Source organism: Octopus sinensis, linkage group LG4 (assembly GCF_006345805.1).
Source record: "Octopus sinensis linkage group LG4, ASM634580v1, whole genome shotgun sequence".
Taxonomy (NCBI): Eukaryota; Metazoa; Mollusca; class Cephalopoda; order Octopoda; family Octopodidae; genus Octopus; species Octopus sinensis.
The window spans coordinates 151629749-151654253 of NC_043000.1; the positions used below are offsets into that span (position 1 = coordinate 151629749).

Consider the following 24505-nt stretch of genomic DNA (forward strand, 5'->3'; position numbering starts at 1 on the left):
TCCTCAAATCACACCCTACCATCTCGATAAACAATGGAGTCCTTGGTAGCCGATGCCAGAGCCACCTGACTGGCTCCCTGTGCCAGTGGCATGTAAAAGCACCAGCTGAATGTGGTCGATGCCAGCCCCCTCTCCCTGACTGGCTCCTGTGCCAGTGGCACGTAAAAAGTACCATCTGAACATGGCCGATGCCAGTGCCACCTTACTGGCTCCGATGCCGATGGCATCTGGGAAGCTGTCATGTTGATACATAGGAAGAAAGTGAGAAGTTAATACTATGTAATCATTGTAAGTAATAGATGAAACAAAAAAAAAAAAGTGGTGCAGTGAGATCTCTGGAAGGTTAACACTGAAGCTCAATATCAGCTGTGATAAATGGAAGAATAGCTAGCAGTGTGGGCAGCCATGAGATCAAATGTAATGTGTAAGAGAGAAAACTATGCTGAAACGGCAAGTGACACATATGGAAGATGACGGTTATATAAAGTGCAGGACGCTCAAAGTGAATGGAAATAGTGAAAGTAGGAGACCCAGGAAGATGTAGGAAAATGTGGTTAAGTTTGATCTCAGATTGTTGAGCCTCGTGGAGATGACAATAGACCATAGAGATTGGTGTTCTGTAGTGATGGAGAAGACCTGCACTCCAATACAAGAATGACGAAATGAACATTAAACTGGTAGAAGTGACTGAGGTTGAATATGGACGCATGTGTATGTGTGGGTGAGAGTGTTGTGTACGCATGTGTGTGTAATGTGTGTGAAGCACATCTAAACCTCTCATTTAATATATCCCTGTCAAATCTACACCTGCTGCTTCCCTGCCTTTTAATACCTATTTCTTTACTACCCACAAGGGGCTAAACATAGAGGAGACAAACAAGGACAGACATAGGTATTAAGCCGATTACATCGACCCCAGTGCGTAACTGGTACTTAATTTATCAACCCCGAAAGGATGAAAGGCAAAGTCGACCTCGGCGGAATTTGAACTCACAACGTAACGGCAGACGAAATACCGCTAAGCATTTCGCCCGGCGTGCTAACGTTTCTTATTTCTTTATTACCCACAAGAGGCTAAACATAGAGGGGACAAACAAGGACAGACATAGGTATCAAGCCAATTACATCGACCCCAGTGCGTAACTGGTACTTAATTTATCAACCCCGAAAGGATGAAAGGCAAAGTCGACCTCGGCGGAATTTGAACTCACAACGTAACGGCAGACAAAATACCGCTAAGCATTTCGCCCGGCGTGCTAAAGTTTCTTATTTCTTTATTACCCACAAGAGGCTAAACATAGAGGGGACAAACAAGGACAGACATAGGTATCAAGCCAATTACATCGACCCCAGTGCGTAACTGGTACTTAATTTATCAACCCCGAAAGGATGAAAGGCAAAGTCGACCTCGGGGAATTTGAACTCACAACATAACAGCAGACGAAATACCGCTAAGCATTTCGCCTGGCGTGCTAACGTTTCTTATTTCTTTATTACCCACAAGAGGCTAAACATAGAGGGGACAAACAAGGACAGACATAGGTATCAAGCCGATTACATCGACCCCAGTGCATAACTGGTACTTAATTTATCGACCCCGAAAGGATGAAAGGCAAAGTCGACCTCGGCGGAATTTGAACTCACAACATAACGGCAGACAAAATACCGCTAAGCATTTCGCCCGGCGTGCTAACGTTTCTTATTTCTTTATTACCCACAAGAGGCTAAACATAGAGGGGACAAACAAGGACAGACATAGGTATCAAGCCGATTACATCGACCCCAGTGCATAACTGGTACTTAATTTATCAACCCCGAAAGGATGAAAGGCAAAGTCGACCTCGGCGGAATTTGAACTCACAACGTAACGGCAGACAAAATACCGCTAAGCATTTCACCCGGCGTGCTAACGTTTCTGCCAGCTCGCCGCCTTATAATACCGTTCTGCCTTTTAATACCATTCATCTTTCATTCTCTGTATTAAGCTAACAGTATGATGACAATGTATGGTTGAGAAGACCTTTTAATATGGTTGAGAAGACCTTTTAATCTTTCTAGCGTTGGTGGCATGATATAATGCACTTAGTACACATTAAAGCAGTTGGTGACAAGAAGGGTAACCAGTTATAAAATCCAAACTAAAAATGAAATAGTGGGATTGTGGGTCACTCACCCACCTAGGCAGTAACTCTGAATAAGGGCTGATTTGCACAAGGTCCAAACCAGGCCCAAACCAAAAAAAAGATGGATTGATGTAGTTTAAAAGAACAGAAAAAAAAATGGTTGATACTTCAGACATACTCTTTTACTTGTTTCAGTCATTTGACTGCGGCCATGCTGGAGCACCGCCTTTAATCGAGCAACTCAACTCCGGGACTTATTCTTTGTAAGCCCAGTACTTATTCTATCGGTCTCTTTTTGCCGAACCGCTAAGTGACGGGGACGTAAACACATCAGCATCGGTTGTCAAGCAATGCTAGGGGGACAAACACAGACACACACACACACACACACACACACACACACACACACATATATATATATATATATATATATATATATATATACATATATACGACAGGCTTCTTTCAGTTTCCGTCTACCAAATCCACTCACAAGGCATTGGTCGGCCCGGGGCTATAGCAGAAGACACTTGCCCAAGATGCCACGCAGTGGGACTGAACCCGGAACCATGTGGTTGGTTAGCAAGCTACTTACCACACAGCCACTCCTGCGCCTATCTCATTACAAATTTATCAATAATCAATAATTGATAAATAATTCAACCAGCAGCCACATCTTCATACGACATACAGAAATATTTCATTATGTTATCCAAAGACATGATCAGTAATAAAATATCTGAAACACCAGCTATTTGTTTTCTGCTAATTCTTTTAACCCTTTCGTTACCAACCCGGCTGAAACCGGCTCTGGCTCTTTAGTACAAATGTCTTGTTTTCATAAATTTTGAATTAAAATCTTCCATCAAACCTTACTCACAATTTATGTTCCTAACACTAGCTGAATGATAACGATGTTATTTTACTAAATTCTTTTTTTATATTTAAAATAATTGGAAGAAACACAGAGCATCCCAAAATAAAAAAAAAAAAAGACTCCGCCGGTTACGACGACGAGGGTCCCAGCTGATACGATCAACGGAACAGCTTGCTTGTGAAATTCCACAGACACGTGTACCCTTAACGTAGTTCTCGGGGATAATCAGCGTGACACAGAGAGTGACAAGGCTGACCCTTTGAAATACAAGTACAACTCATTTTTGCCAGCTGAGTGGACTGGAGCAACGTGAAATAAAGTGTCTTGCTCAAGGACACAACGCGTCGCCGGGAATCAAACTCACAACCTTACGATCATGAGCCGAATGCCCTAACCACTAAGCCACGCGCCCTCACTCCCAAAATAAATACAGTAAGGAAAGGGTTAAACCATATGTGGCACTCCTTACTCCTTCATAGCCCTGATCTATATTGATGCTCCACTGATAGCATAATATTCCTGTGGGAGTTAATGTAGCAGGAATTTGAGCCCCCAATCTTCTATGATAATTTGCCATGTATTCAGCACATCACCATCAGAGTGAGTGAGTGAATGAGTGAGTGAGAGAGAGAGAGAGGAGAGTATTAATTGTTGGTAAGAACGCAGCATATTATGATTTTGCACCCATAATATACACCCAGGCTGTGTGGTAAGTAGCTTGCTAACCAACCACATGGTTCCGGGTTCAGTCCCACTGCGTGGCATCTTGGGCAAGTGTCTTTGGTAGACGGAAACTGAAAGAAGCCTGTCGTATATATGTATATATATATATGTATGTGTGTGTGTGTTTGTGTGTCTGTGTTTGTCCCCCTAGCATTGCTTGACAACCGATGCTGGTGTGTTTACGTCCCCGTTACTTAGTGGTTCGGCAAAAGAGACCAATAGAATAAGTACTGGGCTTACAAAGAATAAGTCCCGGGGTTGATTTGCTCGACTAAAGGCGGTGCTCCAGCATGGCCGCAGTCAAATGACTGAAACAAGTAAAAGAGTAAAGAGAGTATTCAGCACATCACCATCAGAGTGAGTGAGTGAGAGAGAGAGTGTATTAATTGTTGGTAAGAACGCAGCATATTATGATTTTGCAACCATAATATAAACCCAAGTACATTAAAAGTTACTCAATACTGTGTCCTACTTTTTGTGTTAACAATGTGATTCAATCACTTTTAGGTTATCTCTACAGATTTTCTATTGAATTTAGAACCGGCATTGAAAGTTATGATACTCTTTTACTTGTTTCAGTCATTTGACTGCGGCCATGCTGGAGCACCGCCTTTAGTCGGGCAAATCGACCCTGGGACTTATTCTTAGTAAGCCCAGTACTTATTCTATCGGTCTCTTTTGCCGAACCGCTAAGTGACGGGGATGTAAACACACCAGCATCGGTTGTCAAGCAATGCTAGGGGGACAAACACACACACACACACACACATACATATATATATATATACATATATACGACAGGCTTCTTTCAGCTTCAGTCTACCAAATCCACTCACAAGGCATTGGTCGGCCCGAGATGCCACGCAGTGGGACTGAACCCAGAACCATGTGGCTGGTTAGCAAGCTACTTACCACACAGCCACTCCTATGTCTTTTTTTTATATAATATGTTTATGTAAACAACGTGATTAAAGATAGAAAAATTGGTTATGAGTGTATTTGTATATTTCAGTTTTTGCCCCTTCTTCAGCACCACATTCCCACCCATTAACTATCCATGAACACATGGCTTAAATATGCCCTAAGTTTAGCAATGTAACACTATTGGACAGACCAATTTACATATTGAATACATTCCTGGCAACAGGTACATACATATTAATTGCTGGTAGGAACACTGTTGCGTGTGTGAGTGTGTGTGCGCGTGTGCATGGGAGTGCATGCGTGCATGTGCGATTGTGTGTGTGTGACCCGGTCTAATACTGCATGATTATTGTAAACAAGAGTCACCATACAAGTGGTGTCATTTACCCCTAATCCTCTGTGGAAATATGTTTAGCCATGGGGGAATACCACCTTGCTTAAAAATATGTGAGGGTTGGCATTAAAAAGGGCATTCTGCTGTAGAAAAATCTGCCTTGACAAATCCCATCTAACCCATGCAAGCATGGAAAAGTGGACATTAAAACAAAGACGATGATTATACATAGTTTTTAATTGGTTCTTAAACAAAAAAAAAGGTTTAGCTCAAATCTTTATATATAAAAGTGAGGTTGTGTGCTGTCTGTCTCCTACGATTTAGATTCCTAACTACTCCCACATTTTGCGGTGCAGTTTAACCAAAACTGGGTATCTTATAGTCGTGATTCATATCGAGCCCTTCTGGGTATTAGCGCGCATCTACGATGAGTCTACGATTTTAAAAAAAAATTACCATCAATTTTTCCCATTTTTAATGCATTTTTGGCATATATAAGGGAAGTAACTCTCTAAAAGTTTATTATTAAATCTCAGAACATAAAAAGCTACAGTACCCCCCCCTGTGTGGTTAACCATATTGAGATGGCTATTATACTTTACATCTCTAAAAATGCTTATATAGTTATTTCCCTTACAAACCCGAGCAACACCGGGCGATACTGCTAGCAGAATTATAAATTAGAGATTTTAAAGAGTTCAAGATAACTCGTAATTAATCAGTAACATGAATACAAATCACAGGATATATACACTTTATTTATTTCATATTGCAATTTGTGAACAATAGCATTGTTGTTTACAGCTTTGCAACAGGCCAATGACTGGTTCATGGCATTTCTAACAACAGGGGTACCAAGGAAGTATTATCAGGTGCTTTTCTGTTCTTTTCTTATTTTGATTCACATCATCATCATCATCGTTTAACGTCGGCTTTCCATGTTAGCATGGGTTGGACGGTTCGACCGGGGATCTGGGAAGCCAGAAGGCTGCACCAGGCTCCGGTCTTATCTGGCAATGTTTCTACAGCTGGATGCCCTTCCTAACGCCAACCACTCTGTGAGTGTAGTGGGTGCTTTTTACGTGCCACCGACACAGGTGCCAGACGAGGCTTGTGAACGGCCACGCTCGGATGGTGCTTTTTACGTGCCACCGGCACGGAGGCCAGGCGAGGCTGGCACAGCCCACGACGATCGGATGGTGTTTTTTACGTGCCACCGGCACAGAGGCCAGGCGAGGCTGGCACAGCCCATGACGATCGGATGGTGTTTGTTACGTGCCACCAGTACGGAGGCCAGTCGATGCAGTACTGGCTACGGCCACGTTGTTAATATCTTTAGTGATATGTATCCTAGTTATAAGACAACCAACTTGCTACTTATGCAGGTCCATTTTACTATTCCCCTTATCTGTGGTATTTTGGCTTTAATCCTCTTTTCAGACAAGGTTAAAAATTCAGAAAGAATGAGCAAACCATAAAAACAATGGCTCAACTAATTAAAATCTAAAAATAAAGCATGACAAAACACACTGACATTGCTTCACAAACAAAAAAGTGTTTCCAGCTGAAAAAATAAGGTGTGTGGGAAAATGTCTGTTCTATAATTTCACATAAGTCAATGACAAACGACTGAAATTTCATTATTTCATCCTCCACATCTGTCGGGAATTTTTATGCAATGCATGTCTGCTGACTGAGAGGCAATTCGTGTCAGTTCATAAAGCAAGCACTGCAGCTATATGACATTTTAAATTAGCTTTATCCCAGTTCCTCAGCAATTAACAGAGTGTGGGAGCAAACAGTTGCATGTGTAACAATATGGCCATTAGAACGAAGTTCTAAAACCCTCTCCTTAGGTTTTGTTTCCATTTCCTCATAAGGAGCCAATATAACTCAGTTTTTTTTTGTATGTTTGTTTTTCCAAAGCGTGTGTTGAGGTATTTCTGAATGTGTCTTCTTTTGAACTCAGTCTCTTAGTATTTCTCTGCAATACCAAGTTCATGTTTCTCTGAGCAGTCCAAGTTTTGTTTAGCAGTTTCCCAGTATGGTCATAGCCCCAGGCTGAAACCAATTAAAGAATTAAAGAGCCATCAGTTACTTTCAGCTTGGGCTTTTGCATCATAGAAGTTCCATTTTTCTATTCTTTGGCATGGTGTAGGGGTATATTACTTAAACCTTATGAATCATTGGTGCAATATAAAAAGTGCCCAGTACACTCTGTAAAATGACTGGCAGTAGGAAGGGCATCCAGCCGTAGAAAGCATACCAAGGCAGGAAGTAGAGCTTAGTGCAATCATCTAGCTTGTCAGCCCTTGTCAAACCATCCATCCCATGCCAACATGAAAAGTGGCTGTAAAATGATAAAGACAGTAGTGATGATAATGAAGAACAATGATTATATTTTATTGACTAATGATGATTGCAAATTTAAAGTATAAAAACTTCATTATAATTTTATTATAACTCAGTTGTCATGAGTGACTTCAAAGTTTGTCTATTAGCAATTCACAGTGAACATAATCTTAGCCACACATACATTTCTTGATGCAAGTTTACATTATCCAATCATTTCTTGAAAAGGGACAACCCCTGCCCATTTCCTTGAAAAAGTTACATCTGACTGGTAAACCTTGTTTGTAAGACAAACCTCCTATATCCAGAATCTTAATCAGACAGAAAACCTCCCACCTTATAAGCAGGAACATGTGATACATGTGTGTATGTGTGTGTGTATGTATATATAAGAATATTTCAATGGGTGAATGAATTATCCTATGTTTACCGTTAACATGGAAAATTCAATGAACTGTTACCAGGGTAGCAAATTCACGTAATTGTTATAATGCCTTGTTGTTGAGAGAGGCTCTCTTTCTTTCCTGATGAGAAAATTGCATTTTACACCGTTTATTTCTTTGGAATAAAGCCATGTTGTCTTCGAAACATATGTCGAAAGTAAAAGAATTTTATTAGCATCTTCGTTCAACTCCATTTATTTATTTATTTATATTTATATATATATATACTGGCTCATACACATATATACAGCAGGCTTCCACAAACATCTAGTTCTTATGGCTGACTCTGTTGAAGAACTAGAGAAACGATTCCAAACATGGAAGCAAAGTCTAGAATTAAGGTTCTTAAAAGTAACCCAGCAAAGACAAAATTTTAGCTAACAGGAAAGAAAACAGGACTCTACTGCCATCTAAGAAGTAGTCATATTCAATATACATAAAAGGAATAGTTAGGGACTTTAAACTTATAACCAATACAAGCAACATGTAGTCAATTCAAATAAACAAACAATTCAAAAAAAAAAGAGAGAAAAAGAAAAAAATGAATGTGAGGACATGCACAAGAAATATATTAATTGGGCACTCAGTGAGGGAAGAGAGTTGTTAACATTTCAATCATAGCTCTTTGTCGGAAACAGTAAAGTCCAAAGAGAAAGAAGGAAAAATAAGGAAAGATTGCCAACAGTCCACATGCGATTACATTTCTGAAGTGACACCCAAAAGACACAGTAGCATCTCAACCAGCCTATTCTTTATTGAGCATGACCACTTCCTAGTCAGCAGTTGTTGAGTTCTGTCTTCTTTAATTAAAACTTTTGTCTTTGCTAGAATTATTTGAAGGAATCTTTCAAAAGATTCAGTTATGAAAATTAGACCATTAGCCTACAAAAATTCACACAGACTGCTGACCTTTAACTCCTTTCTTTGTGGATTAGATAACAAAATGAACAGGAAGGAGCCAAAAACCAAAGCTAGACATTGCTAATTCTCACCATTCAGACAGTATTTTATACCTGGCCTGGCATTGCTCTCACAAACAATTCATCTATACTCAAATTTTTAGTGCCTATCCAGTTACAGAGTATAGAACACTGTGAAGGCTCTCTTTCAAGTAAATAACTGTAAGATATAATGGCTTGCTCATTACCAAGAACCTATAACTGTCTCACTGAAGAGAATACGTGGTGACTGTATGATGCTTGTGTACAAAGTACAATATTGCAGAATAGTGAGACATAGGTACTGAATCTGGAGGATATATGAAAGCCAAAAGTGGCTGTGTGGTAAGTAGCTTGCTAACCAACAACATGGTTCTGGGTTCAGTCCCACTGCGTGGCACCTTGGGCAAGTGTCTTCTACTATAGCCTTGGGCCGACCAATGCCTTGTGAGTGGATTTGGTAGACGGAAACTGAAAGAAGCCTGTCGTATATATGTATGTGTGTGTGTGTTTGTCCTCCTAGCATTGCTTGACAACCGATAGAATAAGTACTGGGCTTACAAAGAATAAGTCCCAGGGTCGATTTGCTCGACTAAAGGCGGTGCTCCAGCATGGCCGCAGTCAAATGACTGAAACAAGTAAAAGAGTAAAAGAGTAATACTCCACTGAATATGCAACGTCAGTATGCATGAATGAAGGAGTACCACTGGACCAAGATTGAAAAAGGGCTTGAGAGGAATCAGCTGAAGTATAAAAGGCAAAAGACTGCACTGGCACCGATATGTAATGCAAATGATGAATGATAGTCAGGTGAATAATATCCAAGTGGAAGGAGGATGCAAAAGGTGGGAAGAAATGGGGGAAGAAATGGAGTCGGCTTATCTCAGGATGCTAAATTTTTCAAAGATGATAAAGGGTTGTAACAAGTGATGAGATGTAGTGCTGCAGAAAACCCAGGAGGATTAAGATAAATTATTAAATAGTTTAGAGCACAAGTAAATCCAAATTTCTGTTTTTTTTTTTTTTTTTTTTTGAAAATCATAGTATGAATAATATGATAAACAACTGTGATTAACTGTCGGTAAACTATAAGATAAAGTACAAATTAAATCTAAAGAAACTAAATGTTCCTTTCTCCACCTGCACAAAAAAAAAAAAAATTCAGAAAGAAACTTAGGGGAAAAAAATGTAAATTTTCTAATAATTCCATTAAAATAAAATCAATTTCAAAAGGTGAGCTGATAATTTACTTGAATTTGAATGGTTTTTAAAAGATTTTCTATTTGTCTTTTAGTAAGGCATGTAAAATACTGAATAAGCATAAACTAGACATAAATTATATGTTTAATAGCATGAAAAAGCAAAACAGATGAATGAGAAATATTGACTAAATTTTAATAGGTAATAAATCATGTCTTTAATGTATTAGGTCAGTGCAACATCACTAAAGATATTTATCTTTAAGTACTATGTCAAGGACAACACATAAGCTTAATTGAGTCCATCTTCTTCCAAGCTATCAAACATAACTAAACTGACATATGCGAAGCCGGTCATTTAAAGGTGGAAGAATAAGAAGTCGTGATAGATGTACTTTTCCAAAGAATGTTTGCAACATAAGCAAGACGCATCATTACTCTTACAGCACTGAGATTGGGTTGCTGATGTGGTAGGCAGAAAACTTATCGCCATTCTGCAGCGTTTGTATAAGCAAACTGTAATCTATATAGACATTGTAGAAATTAGTCAACCAACCAATTCATTAATAATTCAGAACCAAAAGAAAAGTCAAGTTAATATATTAGTCTACTAACTCCTAGTAAACGGTAGATCATAGCATCATTTTCCTGGCAATGTTTCTTTAAATATTTAATTTATTCAGCTCCAGCTATTAGCTATTGAGATGTTGTGTGCATGTGTGAGTATGTGTGTACATGTATGTGAGTGTGAGCATGCATGCATTTATTTATACGATAGAACCTTTCCAATAAACACAGAATGACATTTGTAAACAATGCGCACACCATCGAGATATAAAAAAAAAAAAACGAATACAGTAAATGGCAGCTATTAATCTAAATGATGGAGCAAATCAATAGCAAACTGCTGGATTAAGCCATATGCGGCAACGAGATATCAACATAATGTAACTATACGCAACCAAGATAATTTATCACAATGGTAATAGAGATTTTATCGTGGTCCAACAATTATCAGAAGAACCTATAATGGTCAAAATATCTATAATATTTGCACAAGTGCAGTAGAGGGCACCCAATGAATGAAGATCAGCTTCTAATTTTCAGTGGCAGCTGCTCCATGTGATATTACTAAAGTGCTTAGAAAAACATAAATGTCACGTCTGTTTCCTCTATTCTGTAAACCAGAGGCTTTGTGCCAAGTTAAAAGCAACTAATACAGTTTTTTATGTTGACATTAAATGCGAAACCAAGCGTGGCATAATTGCTTTTCCCTTTTTTTTTTTTTTGCAGACCCAGAGAGAAATTGCAATGCCACACAGAAAGCTACTTGTATTGCTTTATGCTGAGAGCCATAAAATTAACAGTACTTATTTACAGCTAGATCATGATCATTGAGTGTTGAGTCACTTCTTCAGAGGCAAATACTGAAACATATCCTGGCTGGACATGAACCCATCAACCATTTGGTCACTAGATCAATACTCTAATGCAGTGCTTTTCAAACTTTTTGCTGGAGCGGAACCCCAAGGAAGCATTCCACTGGCTCGAGGAACCCCTGTGCAATAATTTAATAGTCTTATGCAGACATATCTGCACAGGAGATTTAAAAATTACTGCCGATTTTAGCAGTTTTGTAACTTCTTGCGGAACCCCTGGACTGTACTGGCGGAACCCTAAGGTTCCGCGGAACACTGGTTGAAAACCACTGCTCTAATGACACACTGACACAACTGGACAAGTAAACCAGTGCTCTCATGACAATTGCCTACAACATTTATAGGTATTAATTACAAAGAGGAAGTGAGAAAAAGTTAAATAAAACCTATTTCTCAATTCCATTTTAGCGTTACTTCACTATCTACTAAAGGTGATAGGATGACAAAACAAGAGCTCTGGAATTGGTACTTATTTTGCAAAGTTCAAATCCTGCCCGACTGGAATTAAACTAATCAGCAGTTCCATTAACCCTTTCATTACCAAACTGGCTCTGGCTCTTTAGTATAAATATCTTGTTTTCATAAGTTTTGAATTCAAATCTTCCACCATATCTTAGTCATAATTTATGTTCTTAACACTAGCTCAATGATAACGATGTTATTTTACTAAATTCTTCATTATATTTAAAATAATTGGAAGAAACACAGAGTATCTTAAAATAAATACAGTAATGAAAGTCACTTTACACAAAGATAAGAAATCATTTGGTTAATCACTTATGTAATGTTTATCACTATGGTACTGTTGTATTAGTTTGGTGAGGATACATATTGTTTATATTGAACTATATTGCTATGTGTTAAAACATAGCAATTTCTATAGATGCTGATAATATATAACAAAGATCTCAGTTATGGTATTTATAATATTCTTTTTATTAGTGTCCTTTGATATTTTAACTACACAAGAGGATTATAACTTTGGTGCCAAGAAACAATAAACTACTCTGAACAAATATACTTATGTATCACAATACACAAGTATTGCAGACATTGCTTGGGATTGTGGGTGTCTGTGTGTGAAGGAAAGAGAAAGTGTGAGAAAGACAGTTGAACTTATTCATATTGATATGTGAATTTTACAACCTTCATTATAACACTGGTACTTCCATTATGCCTTTCATTGGAAAACTGTTGCCCATAACTAAGTGCAGGCATGGCTGTATGGTTAACAAGTTCACTTTGCAACCATGAGGTCTTGGGTTCAGTGCTATGCACAGCACATTTGGTAAATATCTTCTACTAATGCCTTGGGGTAAACCAACTGTCTCATGAGTGGAACTGATAAAAACATGAAATGTGTGTGTGTGTACGTACATACACACACAAATAGTGTATGTGCACACCGATACACACGCACATATATACATACACACTCACACATATATATATATTAGAGTGTGTGCACTTATATACATAGATCATTTTTACTGAATGTGTACTCTTCCTATATGAGAAATTGCTTTACTTTTCTGTGTAAGAAAATTAGAGCATTTGCCATTTGCATGATTAGTCTTCACCAGAACAGATATTTTAGAGCTATTTTCATTTCTAATTCATACAAAGATTTCACTATATTTCCATTCAGCTATTAACCTTGTACTGAAGTATGGGAAATCCAATTATCACACTGTTACTCCACAAAATAAAGGGTGGATTGAATAGAACAGAGAATACAAGACTGATACAGGATTGCTGTTGGCTATGATACTGTGTCTTGTCTGAGAATGTCTCCCAGATGTCACGACCTAGAATTCAGCAGTCATCAAAGTAACTGGAGTTAATAGTTAGCATTTCTATAACCTTTTTTTGCCAACACATTAGATAAATTACTATAATTATAATAATGCCTACTTTTAAGGAATAATACAGTGGTTAGTGACAAGATCTAAGCTGTTAACATTTTTCCTGGTTGGTCACTACATCACTAGAATTTATTGACTTAATTTCCAACAAAATGATTATTCTATGAGCTAATGGTAATTAACAATTCTTCCATGACAGTATAAATTACATAGTTTTTCATACTCAAAAGTTTGCTGGGTTTGTAAGAGAACCAACTATTTTTACAGCCAGCTGCTTTATCTTAACATCAACAAGTAAACAGTGAAGGACTCCACCGTACAGCCCAAGGGTTCACTCAAGTGTAAGCAGAATCCCCAGGAATTCTAGTTCATTCCTCTTTGTCCCCAACACCAACTTCAGAGGCTCTAAAATAAAGTCATAGGAACAGTCCTTTCTTCTCTGAATATGTCATGACGCCTGCTCCCCCCAAAATAGGCACACTGAATCCAAATATTCCCCTGCATTTACCCTTGCTATGTCACATCTTTCAAGTGAAAACAACAGCCGAACAATCTGTTTCACCAAACTACACTAATCTGAAACTATAAGGGTTCAAATCACTGAAAGATCATTTATGTAACTGAACAACCTACTGGTAATAGCAGTCAAATTCCCTCTAATTACATCTGACCATCTTAAAACAGAATAATGCAGTCCTCATCATCATCATCATCCTCATTTAACATCCGCTTTCCATGCTAGCATGGGTTGGACGGTTCAACTGGAGTCTGGGGAGCCCGAAGGCTGCACCAGGCCAGTCAGATCTGGCAGTGTTTCTACAGCTGGATGCCCTTCTAACGCCAACCACTCCGAGAGTGTAGTGGGTGATTTTATGTGCCACCGACACAGGTGCCAGACGAGGCTGGCGAACGGCCACGCTCGGATGGTGTTTTTTTTTTATGTGCCACCAACACAGGTGCCAGACGAGGCTGGCAGACGGCCACGCTCGGATGGTGTTTTTATGTGCCACCGACACAAGTGCCAGATGAGGCTGGCGAATGGCCACGATCGGATGGTGTTTGTTACGTGCCCACAGCACGGAGGCCAGTCGATGCGGTACTGGCTACGGCCACGTTCGGATGGTTTTCTTGTGTGCCACCGGCACTGGTACCACAAAGATACAAATTCCATTGATGTTCATCTATTTTGATTTGTTTGATTTTCACTTGCCTCAACAGGTCTTCACAAGTGTCACATACTTGCCTCAACAGGTCTTCACAAGTGTCATAAGAAGGAAGGTATGCACAGGTAGACTGACTACGTCCCAGGTAGGGGCCACGGGTTATGGCCTGACTAGTCTTGCCGGGTCTTTGGATGGTGTTTTTATGTGCCTCCAACACAGGTGCCAGATGAGGCTGGCGACGGCCACAATTGGATGGTGTTTGTTACGTGCCCACAGCACGATGTGGTACTGGCTACCGCCACGTTCGGATGGTTTTCTTGTGTGCCACCGGCATTGGTACCACAAAGATACAAATTCCATTGATGTTCATCTATTTTGATTTGTTTTGATTGGATTTGATTATGATTATGATTATGATTATTATTATTAGATATACAAAAATATAATGTGGCTAAATCTGGGGTGTTATTGATAATAAATAGGTTGGTTCTATCAAGGATGAACTGCGACACAGCAAAAACGTCTTGTGTTCTATGTATTTTGTAAGTTATAAATTTCCAGGTTTTCATAAAGTATATCAAATATGCACACCTCTTCTTTCTTCAGGCCAGAAAGTATGGGCTTAACTTGAGGACACAGTGAGATAAAGTGATAAAAACTGACCATTAGCTTTATAGTACTGTACATAGTGCAATTAGATAAAAATGTCACATGCATGATGATGCATATTAATGTGTGCAACACACACATACACACAGGTGCAGACATGGCTATGTGATCTCAGGTTCAGTCCCACATAAGGCACCTTGGGTAAGTGTCTTCTATTACAGCCCCAGACAAATCAAAGCCTTCTAGTTGGATTTGGTAAATAGAAACTGAAAGAAACGTGTTGTGTACATACATATACACACACACAGCACATGTGTATGTGTGTGTATGTATGTGTATATATATATATATATATATATAATATATATATATACACACACACACACACACTCTTGCTAACAAATCATTAGTGTGCGTGTCTATCTATTTATATATATATGGATGAATGAATTATCCTTTGTTTACTGTTAACATGGAAAATTCAATAAACAGTTACCAGGGTAGCAAAATTCACACAAGTTACACGGATGAAGCGACCTATTCAAAGGTAGAAACTCCAGGTTAATGTGCAGTAATTTGTGTATTATAAGTAAATAAATGGAGTTGAACGAAGATGTTATTAAAATTCTTTTACTTTCGACATATGTTTCAAAGACAATATGTCTTGTTAAGATAGGCTCTCTTTCTTTCCTGATGAGAAAATTGCATTTTACACCGTTTATTCCTTTGGAATAACACCATGTCTTCGAAACATATGTCGAAAGTAAAAGAATTTTAATAACATCTTCGTTCAACTCCATTTATTTGCTTATATATATATATATATATTACATACAGGGTCATCTCATAAATAATGTGGTTTTTTTCAATTGCATGAACTAAAAGTCAGAGGGGAACAAGATAAACTACCTGCATCAACTTGCTATAAAAGCAGGTAGCAATTTTACCTTGCTTTTTATTCTTAGTGCAAGTTTTGAAGAGTGCAGTTTGATTTTAACAGTTATTTTTTACAAAGCTATAATGGAAGTGACAAAGGAGCATATTCAGTATATTTTGCTTTCTGAGTTCAATAAAGGCAACAACACAACAGTAAGTTCAAGGAATATTAATGCAGAATATGGGAATCAGACAATAAGCATAAGCCAGTGTCAACAGTGGTTCCGGAAATTCTGAGCTGGAAACTACAGCCTAGAAGAGGAGCCTCGTCCTGGAAGATTTGTAGAACTCAACAAGGACATCCTGCAAACCCCTGTGGAACAAAATCCCATTATAACCATTGAGGAACTAGCAGAGAAGCTTGGATTCAGTCATTCAACCATTCATTGATACCGGCATGCCATTGGAAAAAAATCAGCAAATTGGGTCAATGAGTTCCTCACAAACTTTCCGAGTCTAATCGTGTGCAGAGAGTGAACGTGTGTCCTTCTTTGCTGTCAAAATCTCATGACTGAACCTTTTTTTGGACCGAATAGTGACAGGTGATGAGAAATGGGTTCTCTACAAAGCACTGAAGACAGTGGGTAGGGAAAGGAGAAACACCAGTAGCCTAGGCTAAAGAAGGTCTTCATCCACATAAAGTGTTGTTATCTGTTTGGGATATGAACAGTTTAGTCCACTTTGAACTTTTAAACCCAAATCAAATGATAAGAAAGATCTACTGCAAGCAGCTTAAGTCAGTGCTAGAAGAAAAATTATCATCTTTGGTTTCAAGACAAAAGGTTTTCTTCCATCAGGATAATAGAGTCTGGTGCAGACTTCTGGCTCGCCAGCCCTCAGTCAAACTGTCCAACCCATGCCAGCATGGAAAGCTGGTGTTAAACGAAGATGATGATGAGGAGGAGGAATGCAGGTACAACAAATGCTTAGAATGTACAGAAAATAGACTTCTTCAAATGTCTGGGGGCATCCTTACAAGTAATAGATAGCTTCGGTTACCTAGGCGACCAAGTTAGCAGGGGAGGAGGAAGCTCTGAAAGTGTAGATGCTAGAATAGGAATGGGCTGGGCAAAGTTCAGAGAACTACTACTTCTCTCTCAGGGTGTAAGGCAGATTGTATGATGCCCGTGTACAAACAGCTATGCTACATGGCAATGAAACATGGGTTGTGACTACTGAGGACATGCAAAGGCTTGAAAGAAATGGAACCAGCAAGTTCCACTGGATGGGTAATAGCAGTGTGCATGTACAAGAGAGTGTAACTGATTTGAGAGAAAAAGTGGGTGTAAGAGGCATCAGCTGTAATGTGCAAGAGAGGACTGTGCTGATATCATCATGTGATGCCTACAGATGAGGATAGATGCTAAAAGAAGTGCTGATCTCTAATCGTGGAGAGAACCTGTGGAAGGAGCAGACCCGGGAAGATATAGGACAAAGCAGCGAGAAATGATCTTCAGATATTGAGATCCTCACTGACAAGATGACAAGGTTCCAAGACTTCTGGCTATTTGCGGTGCTTGGGAAGACACACCGAGTAAAACAAGATCACAGCTATGGCCGATACCAGTGTTGCATAACCAGCCCATTTAAAAGTACCCTTGAATCGCCAGGCGATATGCTGTGCTTCAGAAGACCTGCTGAGTCGAGTGAAATCATAGTCGTGGCCAATGGCAGTGCCGCCTGACTGGCACCTGTGCTGGTGGCATATAAAAAGCACTTTCCAAACATGGTTGAGGCCAGTGCCCCCAACTGGCTCCCAAGGTGGTGGCATGTAAAAAGCACCATCCGAACATGGTCAATGCCAGTGTCACCTGATACTACACTCTCGAAGTGGTTGGCATTAGGAATGGCATCCAGCTGTAGAAACCTTGCCAGATCAGATTGGAGCCTGGTGCAACCTACTGGCTTGCCAGTCTTCAGTTAGACTGTCCAACCCATGCCAGCATGGAAAATGGACGTTAAACGATAATGATGATGATGAGATGTGGATATATGTATGTAGGTGTGTGTGTTTGTGTGTACTCTTGTCTAGAAATCATGTAATGTTTGTAAATGTGCATCATTGGCATACAAACCAAGGTTGTTCATTTCAGGCTAATGAGAAATGTCACCTTACTTGGAAACGGGAAAGTTGACAAGATGGTCATCAGGCTGTAGAAAAATCTGCCTGAGCAAATTCTGTCCGACTCATGTAAGCTCGAAAAATAGGACATTAAATTATTATATAAATACATACATTTATATACACACACAAATATATATGTGTGTGTGTAAGCACTTAGAACACTTGTGAAATAATTTTGTCTAATGACCGGCTACTTCCCAAGTAGTTAATAGCTTCTGTTATGTATGTTATGCAGTGAAGGAGGGTGTACTGAAAGCATAGAAGCCAGAGTAAGAATGGGTTGAGAAACTTCAGGAAGCCCTGCCAGTAACAAAGGGCTTCTCTCTCAGATGTGATACTTGTGTACAAAGTCCAATGCTGCATATCAGCGAAATATAGGTTCTGAACACAGGAGCCACTGGATCCTATAAAGGAGCTGTTGAGGTAGTGAACCACAAAACATGGTAGGAATTCCTTTGTCATAGCTGTCTCTCTTACATTACTCCTTCCAACAGCGTTTTCCATGAATCCCTACACATCATACATTTACTTCTTTTATCCCCTCATCTACATACATCCTCAGTCATTGCTCTGTTCTATACATCCTCTGGGCCACATTGCTATAACCAATGTGCAAAATACAAGGCAACCTAATTTGCACTGTATTCGTTTCTATTTAGAATTAGTCCTACTACTACACATGTGGTCTATCAATGCTGCAGTGTACAAATCCATCCACATCATCTGCACTTTTGATGCAGTTTTATGTTTGGGTGCCCTTATTCAGAGTTACTGTGAGCCTTGGGACCCATACTAGTAGTGTCTTTGGATCAGTATAGGAGTTTGCAGTAGCAAGGCAGAAGGTTGCTTGGCTATGTAGGCAGAGGAAAAGATGATAAAGCGCTACTTTCTTGTAGCATGTTATGTACAATGTACATCATATATACATCATATATATTCTCCATATATGAATGAGAATATATAAATACACACACACACAAACATACTTTTATTTTACTTGTTTCAGTCATTTGACTGTGGTCATGCTGGAGCACCGCCCTTAGTCGAGCAAATCGACCCCAGGACTTATTCTTTGTAAGCCCAGTACTTATTCTATCGGTCTCTTTTGCAGAACCGCTAAGTGGCGGGGACGTAAACACACCAGCATCGGTTGTCAAGCGATGTTGGGGGGAACAAACACAGACACACAAACACACACATTTATATATATATACATATATACGACAGGCTTCTTTCAGTTTCCGTCTACCAAATCCACTCACAAGGCATTGGTCGGCCCGAGGCTATAGCAGAAGACACTTGCCCAAGGTGCCACGCAGTGGGACTGAACCCAGAACCAAGTGGTTGGTAAGCAAGCTACTTACCACACAGCCACTCCTACACCTATATATATGCGTGTGTGTGTGTATCAGAACATGTAACTCCTGATAATTGTGTTGAGTGTCTTTTCTTTTGTTTGTTCACTCACTCGTGTGTATGTGTATATATATATATATATATATATATACACACACATACATCCATCCTCATCACTGTTTAACATCCATTTTCAATGCATGCATGGGTTGGACGGTTCACGGGAGATGGCCAGGTAGAAAAACTACTACCCTATGCTACTGTGTCTATATTGGCAGGGTTTTTACAGTTGGGTGCCCTTCCTAACACCAGCCACCCTGCAGGGTGGACTTAGTGCTTTTTACACACATATATAAATTAATACAAACAGCTGGGCACAATATAAAACCCATAAAGGAAAAGTGACGGTTAAAGTTTTCCTTTTTATATTTATACATCTGGTGCAGCCTTCGGGCTCCCCAGACCCCAGTTGAACCGTCCAACCCATGCTAGCATGGAAAGCGGACGTTAAATGATGATGATGATGATACTTGTAGAAAGAAATAAAGATTTGTATGTGTGTACGTGTGCGTGCACACATATGTTTACGTATGCATATATAGGTATCCACAAATGTATTCATGCACGTATAGGCGCAGGAGTGGCTGTGTGGTAAGTAGCTTGCTAACCAACCACATGGTTCCGGGTTCAGTCCCACTGCGTGGCATCTTGGGCAAGTGTCTTCTGCTATAGCCCCGGGCCGACCAATGCCTTGTGAGTGGATTTGGTAGACGGAAACTGAAAGAAGCCTGTCGTATATATATGTATATATATATATATATATATATAATATATATATATATATATATATATATAAGTGTGTGTATATATGTGTTTGTGTGTCTGTGTTTGTCCCCCTAGCATTGCTTGACAACCGATGCTGGTGTGTTTACGTCCCCGTCACTTAGCGGTTCGGCAAAAGAGACCAATAGAATAAGTACTGGGCTTACAAAAGAATAAGTCCCGGGGTCGATTTGCTCGACTTAAGACGGTGCTCCAGCATGGCCACAGTCAAATGACTGAAACAAGTAAAAGAGAGAGTACAGACTTATACCTACACATATCCCAGAAGACTCTAGAGGCACAAAGAAAACAAGTCAGTTCACGGCTACAAAAAAACCTATACGTTAGTCAGTCGACAGTTTCATTGTAAATGTAATTAAAACTGGTCTCTTTTTACTATATTTATAGCCAAGTGACTTTCAGATCTGAAACGCCAGCACCCCCCATCAAACAAGAAAAGCAAACAACTGAATCTCACTGTTCTGTTTTTTCTTTGAGTTGTTATAGAAACTACGAAACATGACGTTATGTATACACACACATGTATACACACACATGTATACACACACATGTATGCACATGCATCTGTGTGAGTGTATATATGTATGTATGCATATCAACCTTAGTATTTGACTTGAATTTTGCTTTATGAGGTCTAAGAGGATAAGAGGCAAAGTTGACTATGGCAGGTTTTGAACTCAGAACATAAAGAACCAAAGCAAATACTGCATGGCATTATGTGGAATACTTAGTTAGTTAGTTAATTTTTTGGCTCAAAAAGCAAAAAGCAAGGCCATGTAGGGGGACATGGAGTTATGTACGGGGTGGTGTTCATGTAAAGAGTTCAGGTTACTTGAGGTCAAGGGAGACTTATAACAATTCAATAAATATAATAACAATAATCCTTTGTACAATAGGCACAAGGCCTGAAATTCGGAGGGAGGGGACTAGTCGGTTACATCAATCACAGTACGCAACTGGTACTTAATTTATTGACCCTGAAAGGATGAAAAGCAAAGTCAACCTCAGTAGAACTTGAACTCAGAACATAAAGCCACACAAAATACCACTAAGCATTTTGCTCAGTGTGCAAACAATTCTGCAAGCTCACTGCCTTAATAATAATAATAATAATAATAATGGGTATATTGGGCTTCGTATATTTTACCCCAGTGTCACTTTGATGGCATGCACTGCTCTCTCACTCAATAATAATAATGGTAGTTTCAAATTTTGCCACAAGAGCAGTAATTTTGGGGGTGGGGATAAGACAATTACATTTTCCCCAGTCTTTCACAGGTACTTAATTTATTGACCCTGAAAGGATGAAAGATAAAGTGAACCTTGGTGGAATTTGAACTCAGAATGTAGCTGTGGGCAAAATACTGCTAAGCATTTTGCCCAGTATGCTAAAGATTCTGCCAGCTCACCACCTCAATAATAATAATACATAACAATTGCTACTACTATGCCACAAGGCCAGGAATATTGGGGGAGGGAGATCAGCCAATCAAATTGATCCTATTTGACCCTGGAGAGATGAAAGATAAAATTAACCTCAACAGAATTTGAACTCAGAATGCAGAGACAAAGAACAAATGCCTTAATTATAATGATAATATGATTGATTACTAATGAGCACAAGGCCATCAATTTTATTGCAGGCACTTCCATCAATAGTCTATATCTTTGTATTTGATTGGAATCTATTTTATTGATCTTCAGAGGAATGAAAGAAAACGATGATTTCTAACATAGGTAAGAGACCACATTTTTTTTTTCTTTTTAAGGGAAGGGATATAATCATTTTAAGTTGAGTCCCCAGTACTTTATTGGTTCTTATCTTATCAATCTTCAAAGAGATGAAAGATACAGTCAGCCCAGCGTGATTTGAACTCAGAATATAAAAGGACAGAATTAAATACCAAATATTTTACCCAATGCTCAACCATTTCTACTATCCATCAGAAACAAATGCTACTGATATTCAACAGTTTTGTGAAATTAGAAAACCTTAAGAATCCAACAAAATCATTCTACATGTGCCCTCTCGTAAAACTCCACATCAAAGGTATGTTCTACAACATATTTCGCCATAGTCCTGTGTTTGCAGGTCCTTCCATCTATCACCAATGAATTAGAAGGATGAAAAAAGCACCATCCGAACGTGGCCGATGCCAGCGTTGCCTCGACTGGCTTCTGTGCCGGTGGCACATAAAAAGCACCATCCGAACTTGGCCGATGCCAGCGCTGCCTCGACTGGCTCCAGTGCCAGTGGTACATAAAAAGCACTATCCGAACGTGGCCGTTGCCAGCGCCGCCTTGGCTGGCTTCCGTGCTGGTGACACGTTAAAAGCTCCAACCAATCGTGGCCGATGCCGGACCCCCCTGGCACCTGTGCTGGTGGCACGTAAAAAGCACCCACTACACTCGCGGAGTGGTTGGTGTTAGGAAGGGTATCCAGCTGTAGAAACTCTGCCAGATCAGACTGGAGCCTAGTGCAGCTCCTGGCTTCACAAACACCGGTCGAACCGTCCAACCTGTGCTGGTGCGGAAAACGGACGTTAAACAATGATGATGATGATGAAAGTAAAGTTAGACACAGCAGAATTTGATCTCACAATATCTAAAACCAGAACAAATACTGCAAGGCATTTTTGCCCAAACTGGATATGTGTAATTCTTGGAATAGTTTGTTTCATGCTAAATGCCTTTCTAACATATCACTAACTACTCAGCTGTGAACCAGAATAGCAATTTATTATTAGCCTGACTGGGGTCTTGCTTTTAGAGTTATGTACTTTGCCAAGGAGCAAAAACATACCAGCACTAAAGTTTAAACTAATCATTCATAAAGTTCAGCTTTATGAGCTTAGCATACTTTGTACTTAAGATGGGCAGGAAGTGTGTGCTACTTTAAGATATTATTCATGATACACTGACGATTATAAAGGGAATTGAACAGCATTTAAATGAGCTCCACTGCTGCTTCTTCAGTTACAAAAATGTAAATCTGGGAGATATCAGATATTTCTTTTGTAAATGGATGCTCAAGCAGTAGGGACATGTGAAATGAAAATATAACACATAAAAAAAAAGAGAAGATACACATGGAACAGAAGATAGTTGAGGTACATTGTTATTGTAAGATAAATTGCCTGATTAGGCTTGTAACAATATGTACTGAATAAAATAAAAGTACTCTGGTTGAAAAGAAATTTAGGTGATTTGCACTAGAAATATCTTGCAGCAATTTGAAACCTCAATCCTTATATTCATGACTCCTACACAATTCTTGCACAAGCCACAATTATGCCAAGTAATAATAATACAGCTCTACAAGCCACGAAAGTCATTTAGCTGACATATGATAATGTTACATTTTGTTTACCAACTAGCTATAACTGTATTTAAGTCTGCATTCTAATATAAAAACATCAGATTGGAGTCTGGTGCAGCCTCTGGCTCTCCAGACCTCAACCAAACTGTCCAACCCATGCCAGCATGGAAAACAGATGTTAAATGATGATGATGATGAAGATGAGTGGCTGTGTGGTAAGTAGCTTGCTAACCAACCACATGGTCCGGGTTCAGTCCCACTGCGTGGCACCTTGGGCAAGTGTCTTCTTACTATAGCCTCGGGCCGACCAATGCCTTGTGAGTGGATTTGGTAGACGGAAACTGAAAGAAGCCTGTCGTATATATATATGTATATGTGTGTTTGTGTGTGTATGTTTGTCCCCCTAGCATTGCTTGACAACCGATGCTGGTGTGTTTACGTCCCGTCACTTAGCGGTTCAGCAAAAGAGACCAAAAGAATAAGTACTGGGCTTACAAAGAATAAGTCCCGGGGTCGATTTGCTCAACTAAAGGCGGTGCTCCAGCATGGCCGCAGTCAAATGACTGAAACAAGTAAAAAAAAAAACAAAAAAAAACATATCTTGAAACTCATCCACATCATTATTTCATACCCATTTTCCATCCCGGAATGCGTTGGGTGGGTTGTCACAGACCAAGTCAGTTCTTTTTTTTTTGAAGTTATTACTCTCCATGATGCATCAAGGAACCATATCTTGCTCATTTGTTTCATTAAGCATGGTTCCTCTGGTTAGATGCCATTCCTAACACTAACCTCTTTACAGAGTGTGCTGGGTGCATTTTATGACAGTGCCAACACTAGAGAGGTTGTTGTACCTTCAACAAAACAAAGCAAAAGAGTTCTCCCAACCCCTTCATTGTCTCTGCCCATTCACCAATCCTTTTGTGGAGCATAGTGG

The 24505-nt window shown here is 39.4% G+C and overlaps 1 protein-coding gene across 1 annotated transcript in view; it reads right to left on the bottom strand.

Moving 5' to 3' along the window:
* Window positions 1-24505, bottom strand: part of LOC115210275 (katanin p80 WD40 repeat-containing subunit B1) — a 72530-nt gene that overhangs the window by 28517 nt on the left and 19508 nt on the right. The window lies entirely within an intron of this gene.